At 35.7% G+C, this 18,698-nt stretch overlaps 2 long non-coding RNA genes across 2 annotated transcripts; both read right to left on the bottom strand.

Moving 5' to 3' along the window:
• Positions 1-2,190: 2,190 nt before the first annotated feature.
• On the bottom strand, positions 2,191-2,590 carry LOC142230576 (uncharacterized). The gene is made up of 2 exons (XR_012720738.1): positions 2,378-2,590; positions 2,191-2,304 (listed from the first exon to the last, which is right to left on the bottom strand). It is a non-coding gene; the product is annotated as an uncharacterized LOC142230576 (long non-coding RNA).
• A 9,075-nt stretch (positions 2,591-11,665) lies between these two features.
• On the bottom strand, positions 11,666-12,230 carry LOC142230541 (uncharacterized). Its single transcript, XR_012720728.1, has 3 exons — positions 12,155-12,230; positions 11,853-12,084; positions 11,666-11,779 (listed from the first exon to the last, which is right to left on the bottom strand). It is a non-coding gene; the product is annotated as an uncharacterized LOC142230541 (long non-coding RNA).
• Between the last annotated feature and the right edge of the window lie 6,468 nt (positions 12,231-18,698).

Raw genomic sequence — 18,698 nt, 5'->3', positions numbered from 1 at the left:
GATAAAATAAGATGGATAGGATAGAAAAAAATCGGGAAAAATTAAGAAAACTCGATGCTAAGCAGATGTGTGGATGTTGACATCTGATATTACCCCTCCCAACCTTGACCATGAGCCGTATGCAATGAATTTATACATGGTCCCAAACAACCTTCAACCCATCTCCCAGTTAGGAAATCAAAAAAATATATATTTAGTGCTCCATAATTATTTATTCAACCGAAAAATTCATAGAAAACATTTCATCTTAAAATCAAGGCAGCTTGCAATGGAATTCAATTAATATTTCGAAATAATCCAAAAGCATTTAATACGAAACGAAATTAAAAAAAAAAACTGAATTATACCAATACAAAATTTCCTTAACACTAATCAATATATTCCCAATATTCTATTTTATCCCAAAAAAATGCAAATACAAAGCAAATAAAAAAAGAATAATACACTATTGATATGCAGAGATCGGTTATTTCACGAGTAATTACAGAAACAAAATAGCTGAAAAAGAATATATCCAGTTCGGATATCACGGTATATATATAAATATGTATATGTATATGAGTGGTTAAATATATTTGTACCGCGAAAAGTCCAATAATATTCAAAGATAAACCGAAATCATTTTTAATAACGAAAAAAAAGTAAATTAAACCAAAACCAGATTTAAATTAATTTTTAACTTTTACTTTTACTAATTTTTAGGTCTTCCGAAATTTAAAATAATAAAAAAACGAAAAAATCAAGTTTAAGCAAAATATAAAATTATTTTTTTTCCCAACCCGATAGGATTCGATAGCAAAACCCTCTCTCACACACTAGGGCTTAGGATCAAGATATTGAATCTCAATTTTCAAGATACGCGTTCTTTTAAATTTTCGAATCATAAAAAAACGAGAAAATCCGAAAATTAAAGAAAATTAATTTTCACTCAACTGAGCCGGGATTCGATAGTGTGGCTTTATACGTCCATACAACAACAACAATACAAGATACACTTTACATATAATCAAAATCAAAACTTTGTCACCATTATCGAGATCTTATATCAATCACTGCTATTTTTACTTTAAAAATCATATAAAACAATTTTTAATAAGATAAAAATGCGTTCTTTGCACAAAAGGAAAAAAATCACATCACCCAAACCGGGCTCGAACCTACGACCTCACGATTGCAAGCCGCGAGTCTTACCACTAGGCTAACTAATGACTTATGGGTGGTTGGCCAAATGCACAATTATAATGAGTGGCAAATACTGTTTTTAATTACACTAAAATATATATTCACCACACCATCATAAAAGTCAATAATAAATAATATTTGATTTTATAAAAATAACAAAAAAGTATTAATTTTATTAATTAACAAAAAAAACATAATAAAAAAAAAAATAAAACCAAGAGGAAATTAAAAATAAGGAAATTGAAAATAAAAAAAAATTAAATGACCGAAAGCGGGCTCGATCCCCCAACCTTATGGTTGGAAGTCGTGAGTGCTCTCACTGGGCTATCAACGGATTTTTTGTTCTTTGCCAAACTAACTATGTCAGCATTGGGGTGACTTTTGATCGTGGTTACATGTAAAAAGATATTCACCTACACACCAAACATCAATATTAGGAGAAAATTCCCCTTCTTGGTGACTTTGCAAAATAATGATTTTTGTTGCAAAACTAAAACCAGTGTTTTGATGGTTGGTAATGCCGGGAATAAGTATAGGAAAAGGAAATAAATGACTTACTACTTATTGGTTCCAACGATGAAGGATCCTTCATGGGATATCCGGTAAATCACTAAATTTTTGAATTTGGTTTATATTGGTGTTGTTGGTGTCGTAAATGTTGAAATATAATTGTATTTAATTGTCTTTGTGGTTTTTGGTTGATTTAAATAATCAATTTACGACCGATTTTCACTCGCATACATACGAAACCGAAACGATTTAACAACACGATATCTGCATATTTACAAAACTTTAACTAAAAAAAATTAAAAACTAACTACTTTTAAACTAAGAACTTTTCCGGATTCAATTCAAATTTAATGTCTTTGTTTTACTTTAAACCGGACAGCAAAAACTATAAAAACTGTAGCGAACACTTTTCTTTTCACACAATCACTCCACAATATTCGTGGTTCGATCTGGACCAGCCAAAAAATCTATGGTATCCTCAGGAGAAAATAATAAAGATCATATAGGGGTCAATTCGGAAAATGTTGCGGGTTTTTCGCTGAGGGTTGCCCGTACCCATGCAGAGTGCTTCCAAGTCGGATATGCCCAAGGAAAATTCAAAAAATAGGATGCCTAAAACACAAACAAGGTTTCCAAAAATAAGCATCGATGCTTGGATGGGACGAAACCAATACATGTATATTACCTTTTAGCGAAATAAAACAGCTTATGGTTTTCCTGCGCTCCTGGTATGGAAAAATGGTAAACCCGGTAAAATCAGGATAATTTTGTCCTGGCCCAAATCACAGGCGGGTGAAATGACTATTGGAGGCCAAAATACAGGAGAAATGCCACCGAATATCCTCTGGGAAAAATCCAAAAAACCAAGGAATGACCACAAATAGAAGAAATTTCGTCCAAATCCAATTTATCTCGTCCTAATTAATAACATACAAGTTTTCAATCCAAAGAACAAAGCACAGTCAATTCTTTTATTTTCATACTTACAAAATGAAAAGACAAATTTTTAGTTCAGGATACAAAAAGTTTAAATGTTCGCGGCGCTGTCCGATTTCAAATTGAACAATTGACGAGATAAACTGAGAATTTGGGCAAAAGAACTCCTATTTATAGCAAGAGAACGCAATGGAAAGCCAGCGTTAGTAGGCTGGATTTTTCCAAAAAAAATGTTGGAAAATTCCTGCTATTTCGAAAATGGCATGAACACTCACAAACCCAAAAAAAAGAAAAACATATTCAAGAAACGCGATCAATAAATCAAGCTAGCAATTCTAGCGTTATCAATAGAGGGAATCACAATGAAAATAGTCAAGTCGTCCTTCAAGCTTTCGATAGCCCAGTGGACAACACCTTCGACTATGGTCACACACGCCCAGGTTCGGATCCTGGCAAAAACTCATTTTAGGATACTATTTTTTTATTTTATTTTATTTTATTTTATTTTATTTTATTTTACTTTATTTCCCCGAAAATATACTTAATTTACATTTATCTCATTCTGTAACACTACCTTCAACCTGCGTCTACCATATCGTAGACTAAGTTTTAAGTACTATTCAAATCCAAGCTTTATTTATGAAATCATAAAACCAATATTATAACCAAATTATTCGAATTACATGAAAGTGTAACAAAATGAATCCAAGTGCTACAAGCGACCCTACAATTCCCCCCCGCTAAAATCAGGTTTGGGGATCCGGAGGAGACACAAAGCTGATCCCGCTTGTAGCAAGAGGGATCAAATGAATCCAAAATTAAAACTATTGCCTTATATCTTTTGCATGATAAATACCAATTGCACGACCGTTCAAGTCTTCTAACTCATAGTAAACGTTGCCAATTTTCTTCCTTATTCTGGCCTTCAGGAAAGGTGGAGCCAATTTTGCATTATACCCCTTTTCAAAGTTGCTTTGTTTGAAATTCCTCCTATATACCTCCTGACCTTCTACGTAATTCACCACTCTGGAACGCAAGTTATACTGCCTCTCGTTTTGCTCCTGCCTTTTTGCCATATTCCTAGAGGCATTCTTTCTAACAATATCCAAAGTATCATCCCTATCATAGCGAACACCACGATCCTCTAGCATTTCAAGCCTTCGCAAAAGGGAGTATGTCTTACCATTTGTGATCATATTCTGACCAAAAGCCATATAATATGGTGAGCTACCAATGGATGTGTGAAACGAAGATCGCAGAGAACAACTGATGCTGCTAAGGTATTCATCCCAAGAGCTATGGTCGTGCTTAAGGTAGGATCTAATCGCAGCTAGTACTGAACGATTCACTCTCTCCGAAGCATTAGCTTGGGGCGAATGCACCGCAGTACAAACATGATTGACACCATACGTTCCCATTAACTTCGCAAACTGAGAAGATTTAAATTGTGACCCGTTGTCGGATACAACAGTTTCGGGGGTACCAAAAGTGTGAAACAGTTCTTGCTCCATATATTTAACGACAACATCCGCAGTGAACTTCTTCACAGGCTTCAGAAAACAAAATTTACTGAAATGATCGACAACAATAAAAATTCCAATATTCCCTGCCTTGGAACGTGGGTAAGGACCGAGGAAATCAACGTATAATTTTTGGAAAAATCTGAATGTCTCGCTAGTCTTTCCCATGGGTGGTCGCATAGTAAAATTGGGATGTTTCGTACTCTGGCAAATCTCACACGAGTTAATGTACTCGCGAACATCGTTCACCAGATTAGGCCAAAAATAAAAACGACGAATCCTCTCCAAGGTCTTGTTTATACCGCAGTGGGACGAAAGTGGACTATCATGTGCCTTCCTAAGAAGCTCCAAAACTAACTCTTTGGGAACCCATAGTTTCCAAGCGAAATCATCTCGCAATTGATCTCCGGTGCAGTGTTCTGTCCGTCTGTAAAGAAAGCCATCGACTATCTTTAAATCTGGCGTCTTGTCAATTGTCTTACCAACTCTTTCTAGTAAATCCAAATATTGTTGGCTTTTGAAATGTTCGGAATTCAAATCCACGAAAGCTCCAGTCCTGTCTACATCGGACAATTCGAATATCTCGAGTTCGGACAAATCCTCACAGTTAGTACGCGAAAGTGCATCAGGAACTATATTTCTCGAACCTTTACGGTGTTCAATCTTAAACTTAAACCCTTGAAGCTTTAATGCCCATCGTGCCAACCTTGAATTGAGATCTGTTTGGGACATGAGCCACTTCAGTGAAGCGTGATCGGTCACTATAGTAAACTCATGTCCTTCCACATAAGCTCTAAATTTTTTTATGCTTAGCACAGCAGCTAAACATTCCTGTTCGGTGACTGTATATTTGCGTTGGGCTTGGTTCAGTTTCTTTGACATAAAGGCAATAGGAACTTCATCACCCTCCGCTGATTTTTGCACCAAAACGCCTCCTATACCAGTACTGCTAGCATCGCAATGAATATAAAATGGTTGCGAAAAATCTGGACTATGCAGCACTGGAGCGGTTGACATTATGGACTTTAATTCTTCAAAAGCTTTTTGAGCTTCTTCATTCCATACAAATTTCCTGTTAGCCTTTTGTAAATCCGTTAAAGGACTAGTAACCGACGCGTAATTCCTGATAAACTTTCGGTACCAACCGGACATACCCAAAAATCGTCTGAGTTGCTTAACAGACCGAGGTGTCGGGAAATCAACAATCTCTGAAACTTTCTCTGGATCTGTCTGAATAACCCCATGACCAATAAGGTGACCAAGATAACGAACTTCAGGAACACAAAATTTCGACTTTTCAATATTAATTGTCAACCCTGCACTTTTGATCTGTTGCGAGATAATTAGCAAAACCTCTAAATGACGATCGAAAGAATCGGATACTATCAACAAATCGTCCAGATAGACAAACACCTCCGTTCGCAAATTCGCCGGTACCACCTTGTCCATCAGCCGTGACATGGTCTGAGGAGCATTGCATAAGCCAAAAGGCATAACTTTAAATTGATACAAGGGGCGGCCAGGAACGGTAAATGCTGTCTTATCTTTCGACGATTTGTTAAGAGGAATTTGCCAGAAGGCGTCTTTAAGGTCCAAGCTCGTTATGTACTCAGCACGAGGAAGTCGACTCAAAATGCCGTCAATATTGGGCAAAGGATAAGCATCCTTGACGGTAACTGAATTTACTTTCCGGCTGTCCAAACAGAGTCGAACTTTCCCCGGCTTGCGTACTAGAACCATGGGAGAAGACCACGCGCTATCTGACTCCTCTATGATGTCCATTGCTAGCATCCGATCAATCTCGTCATAAATTAGTTTCTCCATAGCAGGCGAAACGGGAAAATGGCGTTGCTTGATCGGCGTAGCATTACCTACATCAATCGTGTGAGAAATAACAGAGGTACGACCAAGTCCTTGCCTCGCAAACGATGGTATCATATCAACCACAGCCTGTAAACGACGTTTATCTAAATCTGACAATGGCTGTTGAATAGAAATCTCAGAAACCTGATTTGGACTAGGTCGCAAAACTAAAGAAGATAGTAAATCGGGCGGCAATAAATTAAACATTTTCCAGAAATCCATACCTAAATATAGATTTTGAGACAAATCCGGTACAATATAAAGGGAAATAGCTTTCGAAACCCCTTTAAATTCAATATCAGTATCCACTTTGCCCAGAACAGTAATACCCTTACCATCTGCGGTATGAACAAACGTCCTAAATCTCCTAAAAACCCGTTTAGAATCCAAAAATTCTTTAGCAGCATCAGATCCCAAACAGCTTACAGTTGCACCCGTGTCCAATAAACCACTAATAGTCCTACCAAAAAGTACAACAGGAGCATATGGCCTAACATCATCGTGTTTATCAGAACCAACAGACAGAAGTTCCCTACGCGTATGTTTAATAACATTCCAGAAATCACGCATACGCTCCGTAGAACGAGATTGCTTTTTAGTGAGTGGTGAACTGTTAAAAATCTCAGCCCGTTTAGCCTCATACTCAGCTAAACGTACATGGAAAGGCTTAAAGTAAGTCGGTGGATGTTTCCCAACTTCACCCCTTTTAGGTGAAAATCGATTAAAATTGGTCAAATCAGAAGAAACATAATCGCTATTAACTTGATTATTAGCATCAGTTAAAATAGAATTTGTCGATATAATTGGTTTTAAAATTTTTACTGGGGAAATAGAAATCGGAAAATCAGTTCCAGTATTCGGTCGTATAATTGGATCTTCAACATAAAAAGATTTTAATCGGTGTTCGTGCTCGATGATTTCGTCAGTTTGCGTGCACTTTTCAGCGCACTGGGCTGGCCGTTTTTTGGATTACAGGTGGAACAATTAGGTTTATAAATATTTGGAGCACCACATCCAAAGCAAAATATAGACCGATCTTCCAGACAATCCTGGTAACGGTGGCCACTCTTACGGCAATTCCAACAAACTAATGAAATAGCGGATATCTCATCATAATCCTCTAAAGAATCATCTGAATCTGCCAATAATTCATGAACGTTCTTACGAAAATTTGTCGGTTTTGATGGAAAATGTCTCTTCCTAATATCCTGCAAAAAAAATTCTCTACGACAGCATATATCCCTCAAATGCGCTATGGAATCAATCCGAACGTTGAGTATCTCATGCTGAATTTCCGGTAAAAGATTTCGCCTAAGAATTTCGATAAGAACCTTCTCGTCTAAAGGCTGAGACAACCTGTCACTAATATTGACAATGGCCTCGTAGAACGAATCGAAATTCTCATTCGACATTTGCTTCCTATCCCGAATCAGCTCTCTCCAATCAACATCAGTACGAGAGTCTTTATATTGGGTTTTCAAAGCCGAACATAAACTAGACCAACGAATAGTTGAGACAGATTTGTGGTATCTCCAGTACCACTCGCTAGCCTTTGCCTCAAATAATGTAGAAATATGTTGACAAAGCAATTCGAAATTTCCTCCAAGGGTTTCCCTAGTCAAAGCCTCTACTCTATAGAGAAAATTTTCAATAGACATCCCATTTCGGTCACCAGAAAACTTGAGTTTCCAGTTACTAATAATGTGACCAACTTTATCAGGCCGAATAGACGAAGCTAAACTCGGGGTATTAGAAACATTTGAGCCGGCCAGATTTCGAGCTGGCAAATTTGACGACCGGTTCGTATCATTCGGTATTCCTAACAATTGTTCCAAAGTTTGAACTGACAAAGGATCTGCTGGAGAAGTATTAATAGGCCGAGAATTCGACGCTACAGGTGACGAAATTTGATTTGTGTGAGGGGGTTGATTAAATCGACTTAAACTGGACTGAATGCTTGAATCAATCATTCTAGCTAATTGTTCTGTAATTCGGTTCATCATCTCTTCCTGTTGAGCATTGACTGCAGCAGAAATCATGCTACGAATATTATCCTGATCAACTGTACGATTCATCACCGGAGACTGAGTGTCCCCCACGCCTAATGTTTCCTGGACAACAGATCTCTCTTGACCCTGATTTTGTGACGACGGTGAAGTTTCGCCAGCAGCCTGTAAACCTACACGACTGGTATCGAAATCTAAAGCTCTCTGCGATTGAAGACGAGTCATCATAGGCGAAGGTTGGTTAGCTACAGTTATTATCACACCACAGGAAGGGCAATTTTTATTTTTCTTAATATATTTAGCAAGACACGACTTGTGAAAAGTATGTGAACAAGATGAAGCAATGCCATAAAGTGGACTAGTAATCAAATGATTACAAAGTGGACATTCAGATCCAGTAGGCAATGACAAATTTTCCGTATCTTGCGACATTCCCAAAAGAAACAAAATAAAACCTTAAAAAAAAATAAATCCGGAACAAAATATAACTACAAAATAACCTAAATTTCAAATTTCAAATTCCACAAAAAAAAATTAAAATCCCAACAAAATTCTTATAAACACCTAATAATAATAACTAACATTAGCAGTGAGTGGTGAAATAAATACGGTAGATACTCGACAGAAAAAAACTGAACAATATCATAAAATTTGAAATCCATCACTGGTGATGGGTTGAGAATTATTTTGCATCGAAAATTCCTTAAAAATAGAAGAAAATTAAAAGAAAAGCCATAGACGGTACTAAATTGAAAAAAATAAATCCAATTAAGTAATTTCCTGTCTTGCTTAGAAAAGTATTAGAAGAGAATCATGTTTCCTAAAACTACGTAAACGGTTTGCTACTAGCTTAATGTATCCAATAACAAAAATCCTGAAAACTAGCTCTTTTAAAAAACAGAAAACCAAAAACGATGAGGGTACTATAAATGTTATCACAAACGAAGACGGTTTGCCATTAGCCATATATAATCCAATAACAACTATTCCAGAATTCGTCAATGAAAAGATCTATAACACAAAAATATAGAGTATAAGATATATTAGATCGGTTTGGGCACAAACCCTAAAAAGTTACAAGCCAAAAATTACGACAATCTATCACTCCTATACAAATGGTGAAAAAAATAGTTAAAAAGAAAAATAGAATGAAAGGAAAAAAAATCTAGGTGAAGCCAAACGAAATATTTTGAATTATTCAAAGATGGAAAAAAATAATTAAAAAAATTTAAAACTGTGTTGGCCACACTTGTTGGGCGCCATAAATAATAAATTATCTGTAGCATACAACGTTCTAGGAATTCCTAATAGTGGCAAGTCTGCTCTGAACCAATATGTAGTGGCACGCATCTGGTATCCGGCCTCTGCTCGTCGGCTATCGGTGGGGTTCAAACTTAACTACCAGGTTCAGTATGTGCCAAAAAAACCACAGAATAACTATTACTTACAATATGCGTGCGATAAAATAAGATGGATAGGATAGAAAAAAATCGGGAAAAATTAAGAAAACTCGATGCTAAGCAGATGTGTGGATGTTGACATCTGATATTACCCCTCCCAACCTTGACCATGAGCCGTATGCAATGAATTTATACATGGTCCCAAACAACCTTCAACCCATCTCCCAGTTAGGAAATCAAAAAAATATATATTTAGTGCTCCATAATTATTTATTCAACCGAAAAATTCATAGAAAACATTTCATCTTAAAATCAAGGCAGCTTGCAATGGAATTCAATTAATATTTCGAAATAATCCAAAAGCATTTAATACGAAACGAAATTAAAAAAAAAAACTGAATTATACCAATACAAAATTTCCTTAACACTAATCAATATATTCCCAATATTCTATTTTATCCCAAAAAAATGCAAATACAAAGCAAATAAAAAAAGAATAATACACTATTGATATGCAGAGATCGGTTATTTCACGAGTAATTACAGAAACAAAATAGCTGAAAAAGAATATATCCAGTTCGGATATCACGGTATATATATAAATATGTATATGTATATGAGTGGTTAAATATATTTGTACCGCGAAAAGTCCAATAATATTCAAAGATAAACCGAAATCATTTTTAATAACGAAAAAAAAGTAAATTAAACCAAAACCAGATTTAAATTAATTTTTAACTTTTACTTTTACTAATTTTTAGGTCTTCCGAAATTTAAAATAATAAAAAAACGAAAAAATCAAGTTTAAGCAAAATATAAAATTATTTTTTTTCCCAACCCGATAGGATTCGATAGCAAAACCCTCTCTCACACACTAGGGCTTAGGATCAAGATATTGAATCTCAATTTTCAAGATACGCGTTCTTTTAAATTTTCGAATCATAAAAAAACGAGAAAATCCGAAAATTAAAGAAAATTAATTTTCACTCAACTGAGCCGGGATTCGATAGTGTGGCTTTATACGTCCATACAACAACAACAATACAAGATACACTTTACATATAATCAAAATCAAAACTTTGTCACCATTATCGAGATCTTATATCAATCACTGCTATTTTTACTTTAAAAATCATATAAAACAATTTTTAATAAGATAAAAATGCGTTCTTTGCACAAAAGGAAAAAAATCACATCACCCAAACCGGGCTCGAACCTACGACCTCACGATTGCAAGCCGCGAGTCTTACCACTAGGCTAACTAATGACTTATGGGTGGTTGGCCAAATGCACAATTATAATGAGTGGCAAATACTGTTTTTAATTACACTAAAATATATATTCACCACACCATCATAAAAGTCAATAATAAATAATATTTGATTTTATAAAAATAACAAAAAAGTATTAATTTTATTAATTAACAAAAAAAACATAATAAAAAAAAAATAAAACCAAGAGGAAATTAAAAATAAGGAAATTGAAAATAAAAAAAAATTAAATGACCGAAAGCGGGCTCGATCCCCCAACCTTATGGTTGGAAGTCGTGAGTGCTCTCACTGGGCTATCAACGGATTTTTTGTTCTTTGCCAAACTAACTATGTCAGCATTGGGGTGACTTTTGATCGTGGTTACATGTAAAAAGATATTCACCTACACACCAAACATCAATATTAGGAGAAAATTCCCCTTCTTGGTGACTTTGCAAAATAATGATTTTTGTTGCAAAACTAAAACCAGTGTTTTGATGGTTGGTAATGCCGGGAATAAGTATAGGAAAAGGAAATAAATGACTTACTACTTATTGGTTCCAACGATGAAGGATCCTTCATGGGATATCCGGTAAATCACTAAATTTTTGAATTTGGTTTATATTGGTGTTGTTGGTGTCGTAAATGTTGAAATATAATTGTATTTAATTGTCTTTGTGGTTTTTGGTTGATTTAAATAATCAATTTACGACCGATTTTCACTCGCATACATACGAAACCGAAACGATTTAACAACACGATATCTGCATATTTACAAAACTTTAACTAAAAAAAATTAAAAACTAACTACTTTTAAACTAAGAACTTTTCCGGATTCAATTCAAATTTAATGTCTTTGTTTTACTTTAAACCGGACAGCAAAAACTATAAAAACTGTAGCGAACACTTTTCTTTTCACACAATCACTCCACAATATTCGTGGTTCGATCTGGACCAGCCAAAAAATCTATGGTATCCTCAGGAGAAAATAATAAAGATCATATAGGGGTCAATTCGGAAAATGTTGCGGGTTTTTCGCTGAGGGTTGCCCGTACCCATGCAGAGTGCTTCCAAGTCGGATATGCCCAAGGAAAATTCAAAAAATAGGATGCCTAAAACACAAACAAGGTTTCCAAAAATAAGCATCGATGCTTGGATGGGACGAAACCAATACATGTATATTACCTTTTAGCGAAATAAAACAGCTTATGGTTTTCCTGCGCTCCTGGTATGGAAAAATGGTAAACCCGGTAAAATCAGGATAATTTTGTCCTGGCCCAAATCACAGGCGGGTGAAATGACTATTGGAGGCCAAAATACAGGAGAAATGCCACCGAATATCCTCTGGGAAAAATCCAAAAAACCAAGGAATGACCACAAATAGAAGAAATTTCGTCCAAATCCAATTTATCTCGTCCTAATTAATAACATACAAGTTTTCAATCCAAAGAACAAAGCACAGTCAATTCTTTTATTTTCATACTTACAAAATGAAAAGACAAATTTTTAGTTCAGGATACAAAAAGTTTAAATGTTCGCGGCGCTGTCCGATTTCAAATTGAACAATTGACGAGATAAACTGAGAATTTGGGCAAAAGAACTCCTATTTATAGCAAGAGAACGCAATGGAAAGCCAGCGTTAGTAGGCTGGATTTTTCCAAAAAAAATGTTGGAAAATTCCTGCTATTTCGAAAATGGCATGAACACTCACAAACCCAAAAAAAAGAAAAACATATTCAAGAAACGCGATCAATAAATCAAGCTAGCAATTCTAGCGTTATCAATAGAGGGAATCACAATGAAAATAGTCAAGTCGTCCTTCAAGCTTTCGATAGCCCAGTGGACAACACCTTCGACTATGGTCACACACGCCCAGGTTCGGATCCTGGCAAAAACTCATTTTAGGATACTATTTTTTTATTTTATTTTATTTTATTTTATTTTATTTTATTTTATTTTACTTTATTTCCCCGAAAATATACTTAATTTACATTTATCTCATTCTGTAACACTACCTTCAACCTGCGTCTACCATATCGTAGACTAAGTTTTAAGTACTATTCAAATCCAAGCTTTATTTATGAAATCATAAAACCAATATTATAACCAAATTATTCGAATTACATGAAAGTGTAACAAAATGAATCCAAGTGCTACAAGCGACCCTACAATATTTTAGACGTCCGCCTGTGATAAAGCCTCAATTCGATGCAGGTCTTTTCGAGCCTAATATACCACTGCATAATTAATACGAACCGATATCGACCAATTTTTCCGTGGTTGTTACGAAGCATATGGTAGGTTAGGTTAGGTTAAAGTGGCAGCCCGATTAAGATTCAGGCTCACTTAGACTATTAAGTCCATTGTGATACCACATTAACTAAAAGTACCTATAACATATGTGCACTTCTAGTTTTAACCGCTGAACCTTCTCGATTATTTTCTTCTGTTGAACCAACCAGATTGTTTCAAAAACATTGGCAGACTGCTAAAGTTAATGTTTTCCAGGTCCGCCAGTAATCTGAAGCTATATGCCCCTAAAATTTGCTTACGCCTTACACAAAATGTAGGACACTCACACAAGAGGTGATTTATTGTTGGCAGCATATGGTAACATCACTTATCCAATTTCAACAAGAATATGGTCTTCCAAGAGGATCCCGAAATCAAATATAGGAATCCGTTTAAATGGGGCTATATATAATTATGAACCCACGGGGACGAATTTGTGAATGGTTATTAGAAGGCAAATACATACTTATATCACGTACCAAATTTAAATGGATAGGATGTAATTTCCTCTTCCGAGATGGTCCGGAGATCAAATATGTGGGTCGCTTAATATGGGGGCTACACCTTAATGTGATTCGATATGGGCTACAGATAATGCCATCAGACCTACATCATAAACATCTTCTTGCTCCAAGTTTTAAGGGGATAGGTTTTTTTAGTGTTTTCAACTGACGGACGGACGGACATCGCTCGATAAACTGAAACTTTCACCACGAGCCAGAATATATATACTATATACTTTAGGGGGTCCGGGACAAAAATTTCGATATGCTACAAACGAAATGACAAAGTTAGTTTATTGGGAGTACAAAATGAGAAGTTGGCATAAGATATGGCAAAGGGTATAATATAGTCAATTTCGCAAATCTACCGGAATTTCGAAAATAATTTTGACATTGAATATTTAAGTATTCATGAAATTCATACTCAGAATTTATGGAATTCTATACGTCATACTCTTACAATGGCGACAGTAATTGCCAACAGATTTGCCACTTTCTTTGAATCAATTATTCTCTGTGAAAAACTCACAGCCATAATTTCGACTTTTTTCACCATTGACATCATGTTTTAAATGATAGCAAAGGAATTTTCAATAAGTTCTTTGATATTCTTTCCACCAATGTTTTTGTATAATTTTCCCATTCCATGCAATTAGTCGAGTTCCTTTTACGCAGTGTTGCTTCAGCTTTACATCCTTCGAAATTGGAGCCAATCATTGAAGTTCTTGCGTTGCACTTTTAACCTTGCATTAACGTAACTTTTCCCTTAGTTATTGGTTAAATTACAAAATAATAAAAGTACACAGAGTAAGAGCGGACAAAGTGAAGTTCTGGCCCGATTAAGGAATATTTCCTGGCAAGGACAATAATGATGGCAATGATGAGGAACCCAAAAGTTTGTCTTCTCTTAAATCGCACTAATTTAATGCAAAGAACAAATATCGTCACAAAGGTGTTTGGACCCAAATGAAGCTGTTTTTTATGTAGTTTCTTGTAAAATCTTTACTATTCTAGTGCTAAGACCTTCGATTTCCATAGGGTTTCCATAATCAGTCACTACTTTGCATTTTACCAAGTTCTTCTCTCTTCTCTCCTATAACCTGCCAGGCATCATCGTATCGATGTGAACTTTTTTTTTTGTGAATTTTTACTTTGTACCATGGATTTTCGTGGACAAAGTTTCATGTTGTAATTGAATTTCTGTGAAAATTTTATCATTCATAAAGCATGATATATGAGGCATTTCATTATTTATGATAGTAAATTAGATGCGAATAGCGTCTTACTTGAATTGCCTAAAGCAAAGCTTATACAACAACAACTATATACAACAACAACTATATAAGTTCGGCCAGGCCGAAGCTTATGTACCCTGCACCATGGATTGCGTAGAAACTTCTTCTAAACACTGCCATCCATAAGAAACCGAATTACTTGGGTTGCGGTAACGCTTGCCGATGGCAAGGTTTCTTAAAACCTCCTAACACCGTCTTCTAAATTATAATTACGTCCATACGTGGTATATATTAAATTAAAACAAGTAAGGAAAGTCTAAAGTCGGGCGGGGCCGACTATATTATACCCTGCACCACTTTGTAGATCTACATTTTCGATACCATATCACATCCGTCAAATGTGTTGGGTGCTATATATAAAGGTTTGTCCCAAATACATACATTTAAATATCACTCGATTTGGACAGAATTTGATAGACTTTTACAAAATCTATAGACTCAAAATTTAAGTTGGCTACTGCACTAGGGTGGAACACAATTTTAGTAAAAAATATGGGAAACATTTAAATCTGAAGCAATTTTAAGGAAACTTCGCAAAAGTTTATTTATGGTTTATCGCTCGATATATATGTATTAGAAGTTTAGGAAAATTAGAGTCATTTTTACAACTTTTCGACTAAGCAGTGGCGATTTAACAAGGAAAATGTAGGTATTTTGACCATTTTTGTCGAAATCAGGAAAATATATATATATGGGAGCTATTTCTAAATTTGAACCGATTTCAATCAAATTTGTCACACATGACTATATTACTAATTGTACTCCTAGTGCAAAATTTCAACCAAATTGTGCCAAAACTCTGGGTTCTGGGGCCATATAAGTCCATATCGGGCGAAAAATATATATGGAAGCTATATCTAAATCTGAACCGATTTCAATCAAATTTGGCACACATGACTATACTACCAATTGTACTCCTTGTGCAAAATTTCAAGCTAATCGCGATAAAACTCTGGCTTCTGGGTCCATATAAGTGCATATCGGGCGAAAGATATATATGGGAGCTATATCTAAATCTGAATAGATTTCAACCAAATTTGGCGCGCATAGCTACAACGCTAAATCTACTCCCTGCGCAAAATTTCAACCAAATTGGGACAAAACTCTGGCTTTTAGGACCATATTAGTCCATATCGGGCGAAAGATATATATGGGAGCTATATCTAAATCTGAACCGATTTCAATCAAATTTTGCACACTTGACTATATTACTACTTTTTCTCCTAGTGCAAAATTTCAACCAAATTCGGCCAAAAATCTGGCTTCTGGGGCCATATAAGTCCATATCGGGCGAAAGATGTATATGGGAGCTATATCTAAATCTGAACCGATTTCAATCAAATTTTGCACACTTTTATACCGATTTGCTTAAAAGTTTTATACAGATATAACACTTAGTCGTATAGTAGACTAAGTGTTATGTCTGTACAAAATTTTAAGCAAATCGGTATAAAACTCTGGTTGCTGGGTCCATATTAGTGCATATCGGGCGAAAGATATATATGGATTGGACTTAAATTGCGACCTAGACTTTGATCACAAAAATGTGTTCACAGACAGACGGACGGACGGACAGACGGACATGGTTATATCGACTCAGGGACCCATCCTGAGCATTATTGCCAAAGACACCATGTGTCTATCTCGTCTGCTTCTGGGTGTTACAAACATATGCACTAACTTATAATACCCTGTTCCACAGTGTGGGGCAGGGTATAAAAAAGACCGATTAAATAAATATATAAAACAGTTTGATACAATTTTTTATAGAAATAAATTTTGACAAAAATTTCTATAAAAAAGGTTTTGACAAAATTTTCTATAGAAATTAAATTCTAACAAAAAAATTTTCTATAGAAATAACATTTTGACAAAATTTTTTATGGAAATAAAATTTTGGTAGATTATTTTTGGCTCGAATGGCAACCATGATTATGAACCGATATGGACCAATTTTTGTGTGTTTGGGGATCGGCTATAGATAACTATAGACCGATATGGACCAATTTTGGAATGGTTGTTAGCGGCCATATACTAACACCACTTTCCAAATTTGAAACGGATCGGATGAAATTTGCTTCTCTTAGAGGGGGGATCGGGGGGGTTCTGGGGATCGGTTTATATGGGGGCTATATATAATTATGGACCGATATGGACCAATTCTGGCACGGTTGTTAGAGACCATGTACTAACACCATGTTCCTAATTTCAACCGGATCGGATGAAATTTGCTTCTCTTAGAGGCTCCGCGAGCCAAATCTGGGGATCGGTTTATATGGGGGCTATATATAATTATGAACCTATGTGGACCATTTTTGCATGGATTTTAGAGACCATATACAAACATCACGTTCCACATTTGAACCGGATCGGATGAATTTTGATCCTCCAAGAGGCTCCGGAGGTCAAATCTGGGGATAGGTTTATATAGGGGCTATATATAATTATGGACCGATGTGGACCAATTTTAGCAAGGTTGTTAGAGACCATATACAAACACCATGTACCAAATTACAGACGGATCGGATTAAATTTGCTTCTCTTTGAGGTTCCGCAAGCCAAATCTGGAGATCGGTTTATATATAATTATGGACCAATGTGGACCAATTTTTGCTATACGTAAAAGTGAACCGATATGGCCCATTTGCAATACCATCTGACCTACATCAATAACAACTACTTGTGCAAAGTTTCAAGTCGATAGCTTGTTCCGTTCGGAAGTTAGCGTGATTTCAACAGACGGACATACTCAAATCCACTCAGAATTTCACCACGACCCAGAATATATATACTTTATGGGGTCTTAGAGCAATATTTCCATGTACCATATTTCATCCGATCCGGCTGAAATATGGTACATGGCGTTGGTGTATGGTCTCTAACAACCATGCAAAAATTAGTCCACCTCGGTCCATAATTATATATAGCCCCCATATAAACCGATACCCAGATTTGGTTTGCGGAGCCTCAAAGACAAGCAAATTTCATCCGATACTGCTGAAATTTGGTACATGGTGTTGGTATATGGTCTCTAATAACCATGCAAAAATTGGTCCACATCGGTCCTTAATTATATATAGCCGCTATATAAACCGATCCAACAGATTTGGCTTGCGGAGCCTCAAAGAGAAGCAAATTTCATCCGATCCAGCTGAAATTTGGTACATGCTGTTGGTATGTGGTATCTACCAACCATGCAAAAATTAGTCCACATCGGTCCATAATTATATATAAACCGATCCCCAGATATGGCTTGCGGAGCCTCAAAGAGAAGCAAATTTCATCCGATCCGGTTGAAATTTTGAACATGGGGTTAGTATATGGTCTCTAATAACCATGCAAGAATTGGTCCATATCGGTTTATATTTATATATAGCCCCCATATAAACCGTTCTCCAGATTTGACCTCCGGAGCCTCTTGGAGGAGCAAAATTCATCCTATCCATTTCAAATTTGGAACTTGGTGTTAGTATATGGTCTCTAACAACCATGCAAAAATTAGTCCACATCGGTCCATAATTATATATAGCCCCCATATAAACCGTTCTCCAGATTTGACCTCCGGAGCCTCTTGGAGCTGCAAAATTCGTCCGACCCGGTTCAAATTTGGAACATGGTGTTCGTATATGGCCGCTAATAACCATACCAAAATTGGTCCATATCGGTCTATAGTTAGGTTAGGTTAAAGTGGCAGCCCGATTAAGTTTCAGACTCACTTAAACTGTTCAGTCCATTGTTATATATAGGCGATCCCCAATCACACAAAAAGTTCATAATCATGGTTGCCACACGAGCCAAAAATAATCTACCAAAAATTTTATTTCTATAGAAAATATTTATTGCTATTGAAAATTTTGTGAAAATTTTATTTCTATAGAAAATGTTGTTAAAATTTAATTTCAATAGAAAATTTTGTCAAAATTTTATTTCTACAGTAAATA

The sequence above is a fragment of the Haematobia irritans genome, chromosome 3, assembly GCF_050003625.1.
Source record: "Haematobia irritans isolate KBUSLIRL chromosome 3, ASM5000362v1, whole genome shotgun sequence".
NCBI classification, from domain to species: Eukaryota; Metazoa; Arthropoda; class Insecta; order Diptera; family Muscidae; genus Haematobia; species Haematobia irritans.
Note: the sequence above shows the minus strand (reverse complement) of the source record. Positions and strands in the feature narration are given on the sequence as shown.